This window comes from Loxodonta africana, chromosome 5 (assembly GCF_030014295.1).
Source record: "Loxodonta africana isolate mLoxAfr1 chromosome 5, mLoxAfr1.hap2, whole genome shotgun sequence".
NCBI classification, from domain to species: Eukaryota; Metazoa; Chordata; class Mammalia; order Proboscidea; family Elephantidae; genus Loxodonta; species Loxodonta africana.
The window spans coordinates 80,879,053-80,892,338 of NC_087346.1; positions in this window are offsets into that span (position 1 = coordinate 80,879,053).

The following is a 13,286-nucleotide window of genomic DNA, read 5'->3' on the forward strand; positions in this document are numbered from 1 at the left end:
TGATTTCAAAATAAAAAAAGTTATAAAAACTGGGGATATAAATAAAAACAATCAAATTGGGAGATATATATTTAGCAAAGTAGTTGTTATACTAAATCAGGTTAAAATTTAGTCAAGCTGAATGTTTGTTAAGAGATTTAGACTGTTGGTTTCTCTCAGGGCTAGTTTCAAAGTACAGGGGGTCATATTACATTTTGTGTAATTTCCAGTAACACCATGCAAGGGTAAGGGCCACACACATTTAGTGCTGCAATAATATGAAAAGCCTCAGGAGCACTCCAGCCAACACTTACCCTCAGAGTCAGCTAAGCATACCAGTGTGTATGAAACCTGTGGGAAACTGGATGGAAAACACGCAATATAACCGTGACTCTCAAGCTGGCTACTGCTCTATTGCTGACTTAGCCATTCTCATGCTTTCAGCGGCCCCGTGTGAATTCGTTTTACTACTTAAAGATTTCTTTCATGTATTTGCCTCTTCAGTGATAGAAAAAAAAAAAATAGCAGCAATAGAAATTTTGCTTTCTTAATAACTGAAAAATGTAGTAAACCTAAAAAGTATTATTTCCCCCCCCCAAAAAAACTTAACTAAAAAATTCCTTTACTTTTTATTTATTTCTAATACTGTTTTCAGGGATAAGAAAATGATTCACCTTAGTTTTATTTACGTATTTTTTTTTTTACAGCTTTATTGAGGCATAATAGACCTACAATAAACTGACTTATTTAAAATTTATAATTTGATGAGCTTTGATATCTATAAAATTATCATCATAGACAAGAAAGGAAGGAAAGCAGGAATGAAAGAGAGATGGAGGGAAGGAGTGGGGAAGAGAGAGGAACAATGTATATTTTCAGACTACTTAAAAGGGTAGGGAAAAAATCTCTTTTTGGAAGCATGTGAATAATCATCTTAATTGAAAATTGAATAAATAAAACTTGATTATGACATTTATGAATATATCCATTACCCTCAAAAGTTTCCTTGTGTCCTTTTGTAATCGCTCCCTTTAGCCTTGTCCCTCGGGTCCCTGCTCAGCGGTTCATCTGCTCAGAGGTTCCCAGAGAGAGCCTCCTAGAGACCAAGGAAGAAGCTGCAACGCTTTATGTGACCCAGCCTCAGAAGCCATGCTGTGTCACTTGTGCCACATCCTGTTGACTAAGAATGTCACTAATGTCAGTTCAAATTCAACAGGAAGGGAATTACATTCTATCTTGAATGGAAGAAGTAGCAAAGAATTCACAGTCATCATTAAACTACCACAAGAGGATTGAATACCACTGAAACAGCCTAACTTTCCCCTTTTATAGAGATACCGAGGCTTGAAGCTTTGATGTAAATGTAAATTTTGAGTAAATACATTAAAAAAAAAAAAAAAACCTTCAAGTTGCATGGAAAATATTCACAGATCCCATGGAAAAGTATGTGACCATTGCAAATACTGTGCATTATGTGCTTTATGGCATCTTTCACCATCACGATTTCATATCACAAATGGATTGGTAATATCTCCAAAAAGATGTCAGAATGCCAAAACATTTGAAAAAGATTTAGATCATTAAATACATAAAATTTCACAGATTGGGTTCTGAAGAAGCAGATTCTTAGATAAACTTTGGAGATCAAGATGTTTATTAGGGATCAAAATCTAGGAGAGGAAGGGATTGGGGTGGAGATCAGGATTGGGCAGAAAGAGAAGAGTCAAATTGCAATGCAAGCTCAACATAGACAGCCCAGTATGAAAAACTCCAGAGCAAATATTGTTATCCCGTCTCAAGCCTGAAACCCCGGGCCCTTACACTCTGGCCTCGCTCAGTCATTGGATCTGGGCTGCCCGAGTAAGGGCACGATCACCGGGAGGCAGTTCTCTGCAGCAGAGAGAGCAAGTCCTTCCTTGAAGGGGGATCTAGGCAGTAGAATGCCATGTCTACCGCACGGTTCTATCATTGCAGGTAGAAATACGGAAGACAGTTTAGGGAAAAAGTAATGATTTTACCGAGATCCCTGAGGCAGTAACAATAGAATATGATTGAAGGAGGATTCCAGTACACCGAAAATAGTATCAGAATGTATTTCGTTTACTTTTAATTGACTAGTATGTTCTCCTTAGTTTTTATACACACAAACTCTTTTAACACAGCATGGTTAAAGGTCAAGAACAAGATCATAGGGGTACTGGTATGATAGATGCAATAAGTTTATGCCTTTTTTCATTTCAATACTATTGACTTTATTCATAATATTGTCAGTTCTTATGATTTTACCCAGGTTTTTCATGTTATCCTGGTGTTTGTGTGTATGTGTGTGTGTGTGCTTTTATAAAAGAGAGTCCCCAATCCAGAGTCTGAGCTGCAATTTGAAATTTTAAAAATTCCTAATGTGTAGATGTGTTGACTTACTAAAATTTTCATGTACTCTTTAGGCTTTGATAGAAAACAACTTCTTTTTGTCATAGAATAAACATCTTACTGTGATTAGTGTAAAATTAAGAGATCTATTGAAAGAAAAGGAACAGACTGAACTCCACCTAGCAGAATTCAGTAATTCAAAATGGCCACTCAGCAGCGAAGTTTTGTAGGAGAGCAATGAATATGAAACTCATTATTTGATTGGTGTTTACAGACTTAGATCACTGAAAAACGTTACTTATTGGTAATCACAGGCTTAGCTCATCCAAAGGCATTACTTGATTGGTAGTGGATCATTTTAAGGCAGGGCTTCCTATGCCCAGTTCTGTAAGGTGATTGGCTTTAAAGGGTATACGTCTCTTTCTTAGATTGGTTACAATGCAGCAATTACATGGATATGTGACAGGGAGGGGTCGCACTGTAGTTACCTGGTCATTACCAGACACTCCTCTCTTAGAAACGGTAGGAAGATAGCTGCTTCTGGGATGAAACTGGACTCGCAAACAGGGAATGGAACCCATTTCTCCAATTAGCAATTTCAGATCATATCAGGTGCCTCAGTTTTTTAATTAAAAAAAAATTCCCTTACACTTTTTTTTTTTTACATTTTCAACTGGAATATTTTGAGGCTTCCCAAGATCCCACTTTCTCTCTGCATGAATTAAAAAAGTTATTCTCTAAACTTCAGTTGCTTCATTTATAACTTAAGGGATATGACTGTACTTATTTCATGGAATAAGAAGCATTGAGTAAAATAATGTATGTAGATGGTTTATTGCAGTGGAAGTCACTTAAAACCAAGTCAGTATGTGTAATTGACTATATTGTGATAATGTTAACCATTCTTTCCTTAGAAAATTCAGCCATTGCTATATAATATTCTCTTGTAAAATGTATTTGTTGAAAAGTAACATGATCTAGGAGTGGAAACCAAAATTAGGATCCCAGAGTTTGATCTCTGTGACTTGTCTAAATTCGTCACAAGGTGGCCCCAAATCCATATTCTTCATGGCCCACATTTGCTGTGGATAGAAAACAAATGGCAAAAAGGTATTGCAGCAAAAATCTATGGTAATAATACTCCAAAGTGTAGATTGCCTACTTAATAATCAATTGTCCACTTGGCTAGAAGAAGAGACAAAAGCAAGTATCAGATGTATGACATGAAAAAGAGGCTGTTAAGTGCATCAAGAAATTTTTCTTCAAGGCTAATCTCAATAAAAGTGGGAAAGAATTATCCTATTGATGTTCAGCAATTTAAGTAGTACATGAGCTAGAAGTATGCATGCTCAGCTGAGGAAAAATCTCTAATTTTTACCTTTTCCCTCCTTTATAAATTGGCAAGTAAACTTTTTTTTTTCCTTTTTGGCTTTAGTTGAGTACTTTCAAAAAAGTTTTAGAAGCCTGTCCTCTTTATTTTTTTTCTTCTACCTGGAATACAGGGAAAACTCTAAATTATAAAACAGATAAGATCATGTGTCAGACTAAGTCTTCCAAGATCATGACTAATTCATTACTTCTTCCTCTTGTCTCCTTAAAGTCTTAAGATGGAAACTCAAAAATAGACTTCCAGACAGTGATCCCCCTCCAACCCCAGGCTAGGTAATACAATGCTAGAGAAAACGCCTGGCAGTTGATTGTGGTTGGTAGATAATATTTGAGTAAATAGTAAAATAATACAGTGAGCAGATAAGAACTACCATAGTGCAGTGTAGTGTTAGGAGCTTCAGTACTGGAGTCAGAAGTTTGGTACTCCATGTACCCTATGCAGCAGCTACAACCAACAGTAAACTGCTCGCATACTTCCCAATAGTCACTTACATAACCAGCCTTCATATTTTTCCTCACAATTTTTTTTCTGCCTGGAATACTTTTACCTACTCTTTGTCCACATGTTGTAGAATGTCTTCTGAAGGCTAACCTGAGTCATTTACAACCAGTCTATTTCGACTTTGCCCAGTCTGCCTGCATGTTGTGAAAGTGAATTAAATTAATTTAACACCGGGTCCTTAAAAAAGAAAAGGGGCATATTTTTTAGAGTGTTGGAAGAGGAAAGGAAGTAAAGTCAATTACTACTATGTTCCAAGGAAGGATAGTTTAAAGACTGGCCATTCTTTCCCTCAGGGTGGAGGTGGCTGAGAGTAAAGTTGGCAGTAATGGCTCCTTCGGGACCACAGCATGTCTGACAGGCTTTTGGCAAACTTGTATTCTGGATACAATAGATGTGGGGTGGGGTGGGTCAGGCATCATCAAAACGGGACAGGGCAGTGCTAATTGAAACTACCGTGTCTGGGACCAGGCTCAGACCTTTAAAGTGCTTTTCATAATCTCCTGTCCATCGGAGAAGCGCCAGTACATTATGGCTCTTGTCCTCTGAACAGTTACGCTGGATGTAAGGTACGTATCTCTCAATGCTTTTTGTTTGTTTGTTTCCTTATGAGATCTGTCAGTGGAGAAAGTGTGGTAGAAGACTTAAAATCAGAAGGAGATAAACTTTTGAGGAAATAATAGAGAGAATGTAGGATCTGGAATCAGAAAGTACAGGCTTACTACATTTAACCCAGTGTGTTCTGGCCAACTAAGTGAGTTAGATTGGTTTTAGATTTATAACATTTTGGAATTCACAGTTACGGTACAGATCAGTGAGACCATTTCCATCCTTTTATAGATAAGAAATCAATGCGTAAGTGTTTAGGTTATACCACCAGACCAGCCAAGAGCTTGCTATGCTAAATCAAGAGTTTCCAAAATGTTTGGATATGTACTATCTTACTATATAACAACTTAAACAAGCAAAAAAAAAAAAACCCTAGCCAAGATGTAAATATAGTAAAACATAGTAAAAATAAACACCCATGAATGTACACCATGAGAACCAGAAATAGACCTTTGTAATATTAGAGAATCTACCCCTGTGCTCCTCTGTCCCTCCCCTTCCAATCAGAGTTAATTACAATCCACAATTTGTATTCCTTTGGGTGAATAGTGTAGCTCCTTTCTAAATCCAGCCTAGAAATTTTTTGCTTTTAGCATTCTTTCAGCATACAACTACATCCATGTTTTGGTAGTCATACATTTAATGTAAATGGTATCAGCCTAATTCCCAGACTTTGTGCTTTCTGTTCAGAATTCAGCGTCTGGTGTTGTGGTTTTAAATTAGTACTTAAACATGATTTCATGATTACCACTTATTTTGTACTGACTCAAGCAGGAAAACTCAGTTTAGCATTACATTATAAGACAGTTTTCTTAAAACTGGCTAAAACTTGAGATTGAACAGAAAATATATCAAATATACTTCCCCATAATTTTATTATGTTGTCAAAGGAAATGTTGAAAAAAAAAGTGTAGTGAACCAAAAAGTTTATTTTATTTTTGCTGTTTATATATCTCAGAACCAGCAGATTGCAGAAATCTCTTTTGTGTTTACTTTGGTTACTCTTATCATGTCTATTTGCCAGGCACTAGCTACAAGCTTTATGTTATATCATTCGATATTTTCTATAATTGGTTCTAAGGTACCAGTGAATGAGCCAAGGATTTATCAAAGAGCTTTAAAGAGAATTTGCAGAAAAGCCATCTCTAATAGGAAAATATATGGGAATTACATTGTTATTGTAGACCACTGATTAACACCCTGGCAACACACATATACCAGGAAACACACACACATAACATCCTCTGCTTCCTGCCTCCCACACCCCTGTGCCAGAAAGTTAAATGGCAAGAAATGAGCTTTGTGGCCACATGCAATCTTTCACTTCTCTCTCAACCTGCATATTTCGTACAGGAGAGATTGATGCTTTTGCTTCTAACAGCTTATCTGTACATGCCATTCTTGCTTCCTGTGCATGTCCTATGGAGTCAAGTGTTGCTTTATCAGAATGTACCCTTGTAAAATTGAAAGGCGGGATAGTACTGACTTAGGATAATGTTCAGAAACAGATATGAAAAACCAATATGCTTTTTAGTACTTTAAAAAATGATTTTTGTTCCCCCTACTTTAGGAGGGAAATAGTTTAGACTACTAGTATCAGAATTCAATTAGTAAATAAAAGTACGATAGAATATTTTCTCTTCTTGTGTAGTCCAAGCATGTGTGTTTTTTTTTTATTAACTTTTATTGAGCTTCAAGTGAACGTTTACAAATCAAGTCAGTCTGTCACATATAAGTTTACATACATCTTACTCCGTACTCCCACTTGCTCTCCCTCTAATGAGTCAGCCCTTCCAGTCTCTCCTTTCGTGACAATTTTGCCAGCTTCCCACTCTCTCTATCCTCCCATCCCCCCTCCAGACATGAGATGCCAACACAATCTCAAGTGTCCACCTGATACAATTAGCTCACTCTTCCTCAGCATCTCTCTCCCACCCACTGTCCAGTTCCTTTCATGTCTGATGAGTTGTCTTCGGGGATGGTTCCTGTCCTGTGCCAACAGAAGGTCTGGGGACCATGGCCGCCAGGATTTCTCTAGTCTCAGTCAGACCATTAAGTATGGTCTTTTTATGAGAATTTGGGGTCTGCATCCCACTGATCTCCTGCTCCCTCAGGGGTTCTCTGCTGTGCTCCCTGTCAGGGCAGTCATCGATTGTGGCCGGGCACCAACGAATTCTTCTGGTCTCAGGATGATGTAGGTCTCTAGTTCATGTGGCCCTTTCTGTCTCTTGGGCTCTTAGTTGTCGTGTGACCTTGGTGTTCTTCATTCTCCTTTGCTCCAGGTGGGTTGAGACAAATTGATGCATCTTAGATGGCCGCTTGTTAGCATTTAAGACCCCAGATGCCACATTTCAAAGTGGGAAAAGCATGTGTTTTTAAACACATCAAAATAAGACAACCAATGTAAATAATTTAGATTTTAAACCCAAGAAAAGTCAGTGGAATTAGGCCCATTCCTGATCTAAGTATCCAAAGGGCTCCCAGTGCTACTCGCTCTGCTCCTGTTAATCTGGGCTACAGATAACTGCTGGGTGGCTCCATTACAGCTGGACAAGCTGCCTAGAGAGGGTAAGAGGTTTCTCAACATAATGGGTTGAGTCATAAAAGGAATTAAGAGTCTCTGACTCACCATTAATGTTTTATAAAGGCAGACCACACTTAGATGTTTAAATTCATAGCCCAAATACTTCCAAACACAACTAACCACAGGGACTGTGACGTATCAGGCCACTGGGGAAAAATATAAGAACTTTAACCTCTTGAGCAAGTGGTAAACACATCCCAGAAGTATGGTGGAATCTTAAATTTTTTTTTATAGTAACATAAAACAAAGAAACATGAGGTAGATAATCAGGGACTACACCATCACTATCTTGAGACTAAACTAAAATCAGGAATTTTGAGTAACTGGCTACCTCCCAAAAGAGAATACAACATGGGGCCAAAGAAATGCAATCCAAATAACTTTAGAGTGGGCAACTGCAATCTATAGAATGTACAGAAAGAAATGTATTTCTGTAGACAAAAGTTTGTTTTTTTGATTAAAAAAAAAGAATTGCAATAATTTTCATTCTAACATCAGAACCTGAGACAAGATCTCAGTAGCTGTTAATTTATTTGGGTATGGCCCTGGACACAAGAGTGAGGGAGTGGGGAAGTGAAACTGGGAAGGGTATAAAGCCAATATGAGTGCCTGATTGAATTCCTGCTATGGGCACCGGGTTCTCTATTTCCCCTGGGACTTCTAGTAAGCACACAGAATGCCTCCTAGAATTATCTACCTTAAATATTTGGAGTCTGAAGTATTTAACCACCAATTCTCATGGCCCAATGGTTGATGGCTTCTCCCAGGGTCATTAACTCCCACTTCTAACTGGTAGCTGCTCTTGCACACTAGTCAAGCAGACTCCCACTAGAGAAGGCTCTGAGGCAGATGTAGAAAGATGACTGCTCTTGAAGTGGGCTGCTGCCAGTGTAAGGTGAATCAGAAATTATATGGAGCTGTTAAAAAAAAAAAAATTTTTTTTTTTTTTGTTCATCACAGTTATACCTGAAATTAGAGATAGGCTTGGAGTATGTGATGTGGACAAAATAAATGAATGTTACAGCCTGGCCATTTTACTGTTCAGATTCGCTGGAGTTTGTGCTGAGTTCACTACACCCCTCCCCCTCCACTTCTGCAGCTTATCTCTAGACCATTACTGAGATTTATCATCTCCCTCCTCCACTATCCATTTTAGATGTTCATTATCCTTGGTTAGCAATTCAGCTGATAGAAGTTGCTTACTTGGTGAGTTGACCTAGACCTTCATCCCTGAGGGGTTGAGCTTTTTGTTGCCTTGCCCTTGTCCAGTCACAGTTGTTGAAATAGCCCACTTACCATTTTCTCATGGCATGGAAACATAAAGAGACACTATAATGACTCCTAAAAGTCCCTATAAATGTCAGCAGTTCTAACTCATGATGATAATCAGGGTCAATTATACCAATCAATATAACTACTTTTTTATTTATCTGCTGGCCTATAAGGATGAGAAGCTCAAAGAGACCAGGTGGCAGTAGTAACTTTAGATTTAGTGGAACACTTCCTGTGTGCCTTGCTACCAGTGTTCCTCTCCTAGGAACAAGAACGTTAGAGTTACCGGAATTTAGCATAGTGACTTCTGGAAGCACAAACTCTGTAAGTGGGTCGCTGGGAGTGGTGGTTAAAGAGATCAGTCCTACTTCCACCATTTAGTTTCCAGATACATGGAACAATATAATGGCCATTGTTGCCATATACCACATCCTGGAAGATAATGCTCAGTCTTTCAGAATGTAATCCCTGAGCTAATGCATTCCAACTGTAATGTTGCCTTTGTTGACAGGTCCTTACCAAAATCAATCAACAGAGTCACAGAGGAGACTCACATGGGTCAGAGTAAAACTTCTAGAAACCTACTGTGGTCAGCTATCTTCCTAAAACCCTCTGAATTCTCCTTCCCCAATGTACTTACATAGTTCTAATTCCTTTTCTTCACTGAGGAAATAGTAATCTAAGAAAAGCAGCATCTATGCTGGTCCTGTTCCTTTTCTGTGTGTTCCATGCTGCTTCTGTCCCACCCTATCTTTACAGGAATGTCAATTTTATGCTTCAGGGATCACATTATTAATCCCCAGTGTTATGGATTGAATTATGTTCCCTAAAAATATGTGTTTTAAATTCTAACCTGTGGTTAGAATCCCATTTGGAATGGGTTCTCTTTGTTATATTTATGAGGCAGGATTAGCGTGGGGTGTATCTTGAGTCACTCTCTTTTGAGATGTAAAAGAGATTAAGCAATGGAGCAGAGGAGAGACAGGTAAAATAGATGCCAAGAAGCAGAAGGTGAAGAGACAAGGACCTTCCTCCAGAGCCTACAGAGAGAGAAAGTCTTCCCATAGAGCCAGAGCTTCAATTCGGACTTCTAGCCTCCTAAACTGTGAGAAAATAAATTTCTGTTTCTTAAAGCCATTCACTTGTGGTATTTCTGTTACAGCAGCACTAGATAACTAAGACATCAAATAATTCTTATTGTATGATTATTCACTTACTAAAAGATCAATTATTGAGTCTTCATTATTACATTTTTTAAAAAAGATTTGTTTCTCTTTTTTAAAAAATTTTTATTGTAGTTTAAGTGAAATTTTACAAATCAAGTCAGTCTCTCATACAAAAATTTATTTACACCTTCCTATATCGAGGGCAGTGGGATATACTCCTAGTTGCTCTCTCCCTAATGAGACATATGGCCAGCATCTGACCCCCTCTGCCCCCTCATCTCCCCTCCAAACAGGAGCTGTCCACATAGTCTCATGTGTCAACTTGATCCAAGAAGCTCACTCCACACTGGTATCATTTTCTATCCCATAGTTCAGTCCAATCTGGAGAGTTGGCTTTGGAAATGGTTCCTGTCTTGGACTAACAGAAGGTCTGGGGACCATGACCTCCAGAGTCCTTCTAGTCTCAGTCAGACCATTAAGTCTGGTCTTTTTATGAGAATTTGGGGTCTACGTCCCACTGCTTTCCTGCTCCCTCAGGGGTTCTCTGTTGTGTTCCCTGTCAGGGAAGTCATTTGCTATATCTGGGCACCATCTAGTTCTTCTGGTCTCAGGCTGATGTAGTCTCCGGCTTATGTGGCCCTTTCTTTCTCTTGGGCTCATAATTACCTTGTGACTTTGGTGTTCTTCATTCTGCTTTGTTCCAGGTGGGTTGAGACCAATTGATGCATCTTAGATGGCCACTTGCTGACCTTTAAGAACCCAGACACCACTCTCCAAAGTGGGATGGAGAATGTTTTCTTAATAGACTCTTTATGCCAATTGACCTGGATGTCCCCTGAAACCATGGTCCCCAAACCCCCTTCCCTGCTACACTGGCCTTAGAAGCATTCAGTTTATTCAGGAAACTTCTTTGCTTTTTGGTTTAGTCCAGTCATGCTAACCTCTCCTGTATTGTGTGTTGTCTTTCCCTTTAACGAAAATAGTTCTTGTCTACTATCCAATTAGTGAATACCCCCTCCCTCCCTCCCTCCCTCCCTCCCTCCCTCCCTCCCGCCACTTGTAGCCATCAAAGAATATTTTCTGAAAAAGGAGTCGGAGCCAAGATGGTGGCATAGATGCTTCAAAAACAAGTGAAATGAGTATATTTATGACAAGCTAAGAGCCCTGAACACCAAAGGCAAGCTTAGAAAATGAACTGAGGGGTAGGGGGAGGAAGAGACAATTCAGAAACAGAGAGGAGTTACCAGGACTGAATCACAGGGAGCCCTCAGGCACCATTCCTGGAAGCAGTGGTAGTGGGCTGGTACTAGAATACAGCCGCAGTTTCCTCAGGGAGAAGCAGCGAGCCATACAGCCTACTCACACCTCCGGAACCAAAGAAGAATGGCGCTCTCGGCAAAAGCTAAGCACTTGCGTATATTTTACTGCCCCCCCACTCCCAAGCTGGCTTCAGTGGCTGATTTCCCTGGGCCTGAGATAGGCCCTGTTGAGCACCTAGAACCACCCTCCTGGCCTTGGAGAAGGAATAAATTTGCAGTTGGGGGAAAAGATAATTTGCCAGCTACACTAACCAGGGCAGCTCAGGACAGAATCAGCTCCTGTCCAGGCATAAACAGTCCGTGGACTTTCAGTACCTTTACCCTCTGCATGGACCTGTGTGGGTCTATTTCAGGAGAATAGGCCCTTGTTGGTAGACTCCAACCAGATGGAGAGGTGGGTGTTTGATGTTTGACATTGCTTTGCCTACTAAACAGGGTCCTCACCTACCCACATCAGGGGCCTAAGAACTGGTGGCTCCATTCAGGTCACCCAGCCACCCACGACAGGGGTCCAAGGATAACTGGTACCTCCAAGTCCTTACAACCAAAAACATTGGGTGCCCATGGTCCATCTGCAAAACCCAACAACCTGTATGCTGTAGGGAACAGGGACATACTTTCCTCAGAGACACTTGGGGGATGCTTCTCAGCTCCTTGCCTTGTTCAGAGTGTGACCCCCTGCTGCAACCAGATACCGGTACCTACACCAATCATGCCTGCCCCTCTAACATTATAGGTCAGAGCTTGTACCACACACTTGATGCTCAGGTACCTGGACACCTGAGCTGAATTCATACAAGAAAAGTGAATGCACTCCTAGACTGATATACTGATAACAGCTCTAGCCATCTGGGGATAGGATGTCAGGGGTCTAAAGGCAAAAATAATCAAACTAGCTCACTCAAGCAACCCGTTTGGGTGTATCAAAACAAAACAAAGAAAGAAGCTATGACACAGTAAGCAAACATAAAATAAACTAATACAATATCTTATTGATGGCTAGGAGACAACAGTCAATATCAAGTCACATAAAGAAACAGACCATAATCACCTCAACAAGCTCTCAAAACAAAGAATCAATGGATCTTCTAGATGAAAGTGCCTTCCTGGAACTACCAGAGGGAAAATACAAAAGGTTAATATACAGAACCCTCTAAGACATCGGGAAGGAAATGAGGTGATATGCAGAACAAGCCAAGGAACATACAGATAAAGCAGTTGAAGAAATTAAAAAGATTATTCAGGAACATAATGAAAAATTTAATAAGCTGAAAAAATCCATAGACAGAAAGCAATCAGAAATTCAGAAGATTAACAATAAAATTACAGAATTAGACAATCCAAGAGAAAGTCAGAGGAGCAGAATTGAGCAAGTGTAAGGCAGAATTTGTGAACTCAAAGATAAAGCACTTGGCACCAACATATTTGAAGAAAAATCAGATAAAAGAATTAAAAAAAAATGAAGAAACCTTAAGAATCATGTGGGACTCTATCAAGAGAAATAACCTACAAGTGATTGGAGTACCAGAACAGGGAGGGATAACAGAAAATACAGAGAGAAATGTTGAAGATTTGTTGGCAAAAAACTTCCCTGACATTGTGAAAGATGAGAAGATATCTATCAAAGATGTTCATCAAACTCCACATAAGGTAGATTTTAAAAGAAAGGCACCAAGACATAATTATAATCAAACTTGCCAAAACCAAAGATAAAGAGAGAATTTAAGAGCAGCTAGGGATAAACGAAAAGTCACCTACAAAGGAGAGTCAATAAGCATCAGCTCAGACTACTTGGCAGAAACCATGCAGGCAAGAAGGCAATGGGATGACTTATACAAAGCATTGAAGGAAAAAAATTGCCAGCCAAGAATCTTATATCCAGTAAAACTGTCTCTCAAAAGGAAGGTGAAATTAGGACATTTCCAGATGAACAGAAGTTTAGGGAATTTGTAAAAACCAAATGAAAACTACAAGAAATACTAAAGGGAGCTCTTTGGTTAGAAAATCAATAATATCAGATATCAACCGAAGACTAGAATACTGGACAGAGCAATCAGATGTCAACCCAGACAGGGAAAGCACAAAAATAAATCAAGATA